The sequence below is a fragment of the Mus caroli genome, chromosome X (genome assembly GCF_900094665.2).
Source record: "Mus caroli chromosome X, CAROLI_EIJ_v1.1, whole genome shotgun sequence".
NCBI classification, from domain to species: domain Eukaryota; kingdom Metazoa; phylum Chordata; class Mammalia; order Rodentia; family Muridae; genus Mus; species Mus caroli.
The window spans coordinates 80,863,093-80,867,424 of record NC_034589.1 but is presented as its reverse complement, the minus strand read 5'-3'; the positions used below and the strand labels follow the sequence as shown (position 1 = coordinate 80,867,424).

At 38.5% G+C, this 4,332-nt stretch overlaps 1 pseudogene; it reads left to right on the top strand.

The window, feature by feature from the left end:
* The first annotated feature begins 3,393 nt into the window (after nucleotides 1-3,393).
* Nucleotides 3,394-4,043, top strand: LOC110287454 (annotated as a pseudogene).
* The last annotated feature ends 289 nt before the right edge of the window (nucleotides 4,044-4,332 follow it).

Genomic DNA, 4,332 nt, shown 5'->3' with positions numbered 1-4,332 from the left:
TTCCAGAGTGGTTGTACAAGCTTGCAATCCCACCAACAATGGAGGAGTGTTCCTCTTTCTCCACATCCTCGCCAGCATCTGCTGTCACCTGATTTTTTTGATCTTAGCCATTCTGACTGGTGTGAGGTGGAATCTCAGGGTTGTTTTGATTTGCATTTCCCTGATGATTAAGGATGTTGACCATTTTTTCTGGTGCTTCTCTGCCATTCGGTATTCCTCAGGTGAGAATTCTTTGTTCAGTTCTGAGCCCCATTTTCTTTAAAGATGGGTTCTTCTTTAACCCAGGGCAGTCTCTTCCTCTCTATAGAATGATGATCTTGAACTTTTGAACCTACTGCCTTCACTACCAAAGAGCTGATATGTGCTTTACTATACTTGCTTGACATGGCTCAGGGCATACTACGTAATCACTCTACCAACTGTACTAGATTCCCAACTCAGGGATTAACCCTGGAATTTCTCTTTAAAAGGGGGGGGGAAATCTGTTCTGCGTAAATTACCGAGTTCATTTTGTGTTAATAACATATAAAGTATTTGAAATTTCCTCAGCTTTTAAAAAATGTTAAATTAATAAGCATACTTAAATACAACTATGTAATAACATCACATATATTCTAAGCATAAAATAAATACCTCCTAAGGAGCAGTTAGATGAAGGAGAATGAGACATCTAAATCAATAAACACTATACTGCAGTTTTAAAAAATATGCTTTATTATATGGACATTATATGGAACCTTTTAGGGTTCACAGCCAAATTGAGAAGCACCAATATGACATTCATATATATATATATATATATATATATATATTCCTCCAACTTTGTAATATGCATGTTTCCCCCATTGCCAGATTCCTACCTTCCTTGAATGCTTGGCAATAACAAATACTTTAGATTTTTTGTTTTTAAATTGGAAATTTCATACCTGCTTCCTCCTTCTACTCCTTCCAGGCATATTTCCTTCTTCCCCTTCTCATAGTCATGTCTTTAAACACACACACACACACACATACATACACACACTCACACACACTCCAATTAGAGCTGCTTCCATGTACACGGGTGTGGTGCTATTCAATATAGGTAGCCTATGAGTATCCATACCCATGATAGAAACAATGATTTCTTTTCCCACAGCAGCTATCAATTTCCAATAGATCCTGGACTAAGGATAGAGCTTCATGAGCCCCTGCCCAAGCCAGCTCAGTCAGCCAAACAGGGTCTCAAGAGAGGGGGTGAGGACTTAAAAGAAAATGACAATTAGATGACATTATAATATGACTCCAGCCAGTGCTGAGGCTGAAGCAAGTTTATTTTTCTCCAGTCTGCTTTTATACTATTCTAAGTACATGGAAAGTATAAGGTCAGTTCAAGGTCAAGAAACAAACAAGGCAATAAACAATGTCCCATGGTATTCAGGTACTTATCAAGATGACCAAGATCTTGGGCCTACATCCCTTTCCTAGCCCAATGTCAAATTCCTTTGTGAGCCTACTTCCATGTTCTGGCCCCATGTCTAATCCTTGCTAAATTTCTAGAAGTAGCCCCAAGAGCTCTTCACATCTCCCCCTTTTTAATTTCATACATAAGACTGCATATGTCTTAGGTTATTCTGACAAGAATGCCTTCCTTACCTGTCACTGAAATGCATTATCAAAAGCAATGCATTTCTGTCTTAGGTTGGTAAGGCTCAGTGCAGAATCTTATTGGCATTGACTGCCAGCCTGTTAAATTAATGACTCTGTCTGGGGATCCATTTTTAGTTTCAAGCCATGCATTTTGGCCACCACCATGTTGTTGTTGTTAAAGGAAAGTTTTATCACACTAGGCAGGAATAAAAGTATTCCCAGGACAAGAAGGGTTAACATGATCAAGCTACATAAGCCATTCTTGAAGCTTGACCAAGATGGAAATACTGAACTTAAGGAACAGTGTGATCTCTTAAATTGAGTCATATTTGCATAAATAATTGCAAAATTTGAGAATTAGCAGTATCTAAAAAAGGAACAGTTTCAAGCAGTTGTAAACCATGAGCTATATATACTGGCTATCAGTATACAAATTAAAAGCTTGAATTTTTAGCATTTCAAAAACAATGGCTACAGCATGTAATTCAATTATTTGTGCTGATGCAGGGTGGGGGGGATTCACCCCATGTGATCTATTACATGAACCATGAACGTGTGATCCAATTACATATGCTGCCTCCCCATTAGATGAACCATCTGTAAATATAGTAAGCACATTCTCTATGGGCTACCTGCATAAATTTACAGAAAATACAAAAGCATGGATAGAGGCAAATTATAACAACTTGTTTTTTTGGATAATAATTTTGCCTTAAAAGTTTGCACAAACAGTAGGGCAAATATCAGTATTCTGCAATGACCAATTTAATTGCTGTTTGGAATAGGGAATAAATATTTCATCAGGTTCTTTCCCAAAATACTTCCATGAATCTATCCTATGATTCTGTATTAATATAGCAACAGCTTGATAATAGGGTGTTAAGACTTCACTTGGAGATGAAGAAAGATGAATCCACATTAATGGTTCCTTTTGTCAAAGAACTGCTGTGGGCACATGAGAAGTAGCAAGAACACAAACAACCAACAATTAGTCATAGTCTATATAATGTATCTGTTGTTGGCTAATAGCTTCCTTTTCTTTCTGCAAAGCTATTTATTCCTCATCAGTTAATTGTGAAAGGAATTAGGATTTGTGTCCCTCTTGAGACTATCAAACAGAGGTTTAAGTTCTCCTGTGGTGAGCTTAAGGTGAGTTCTTAGTCAATTAACATCTCCTAGCAGCTTTTGAAAATTATTTAAAGTAAGTAAGTTATCTTTTATTATTTGAACTTTCTGTGCCACAATTTGTTTAGGATATAACCGATGTCCCAAATACTGAAAAGGATATTGTCTTTGAAACTTTTCTGGTGCAACAACTGATCCCAAAGATTTTTAAAGTTTGTAGTATAAGAGCAAAGGCTTGTAGTAAAACCCCTTTAGAGGGATCAGCTAATAAAATATCATTCATATAATGAATAATATACACTGAAGGATTCAAAGTATTAACTTCTTGTATTGAAGCAGCAACAAATTTTTGACATAACGTAGGGCTATTAGCCATTCCTGTGGCAAAACTTTTCAAAGATATTGCTTCATGGGTTCTTTTAAATTACAAGCAGGCAAATAAAATGAAAATCTTTTACAATCATCAAGATGCAAAGGAATAGTATAAACACAATCTTTTAAATTTATAATAATTTGGGACTGGAGGCAGGCAGCTGCGAGCAGCCTGTGTGCTTCGATCGGTTGGAGCTAACCGCTGCCAGGTGGGCTGCCGCGGCCCAGCGTATGCCCCAGTCTAGCGAACGCCCCAGTCGAGTGAAGATGGTGGACCAGAACAGCGCCATTACGTGTGGGGTGCCCTCTTCATCGGGTACTGCATTTACTTCGACCACAAACGGCGGAGTGACCCCAACTTCAAGAACAGGCTTTGAGAATGAAGAAAGAAACAGAAGCTTGCTAAGGAGAGAGCTGGGCTTTCCAAGTTACCTGATTTAAAAGATGCTGAAGCAGTTCAGAAATTCTTCCTTGAAGAGATCCAGCTTGGTGAAGAGTTACTAGCACAAGGTGACTATGAGAAGAGTGTGGACCACCTGACAAATGCCATTGCTGTGTGTGGACAACCTCCGTAGCTGCTGCAAGTGTTACAGCAGACTCTTCCACCATCAGTGTTCCAGATGCTCCTGATCAAGCTTCCAACCACTAGTTAGAATTGTAAGTGCTCAGAGCTTGGCTGAAAATGATGTGGAATGAGCCAGATACCAACAAGATAAAATCTCAGTAAAATAATTTAACAGTTAGCTTGGAAGCTGGTCAGCTCTGGGGGAATAAGGGCAAATTGTGCTGTCATGAACTGTCCCACACTGACATCTGCCAAAGCGAATATGAACTTTGGTAGATCCATTGTCTGTTCTATTTATTTTTCCAGTGAAAAGTATTTTGATAGAGCTTTTCATTTTATAAATACACTGAGTTAACCACACTATCATGGATTTCCATTTGTTCTTAAGACATGCAATTCAAATGTAAATACAGTAGAGTCTTACTTAGGTAGAAACTCGGGGTGGTTCTAAGATTGGAAAAGAATCTGAGGAAAAGTTGAATAACGCACATTCTTTTTTTAAAATATTTTTATTAGGTATTTTCCTCATTTACATTTCCAATGCTATCCCGAAAGTCCCCCATACCCTCCCCCCACTTCCCTACCCACCACCCACTCCCACTTTTTGGCCCTGGCGTTCCCCTGTTCTGGGGCATATAAAG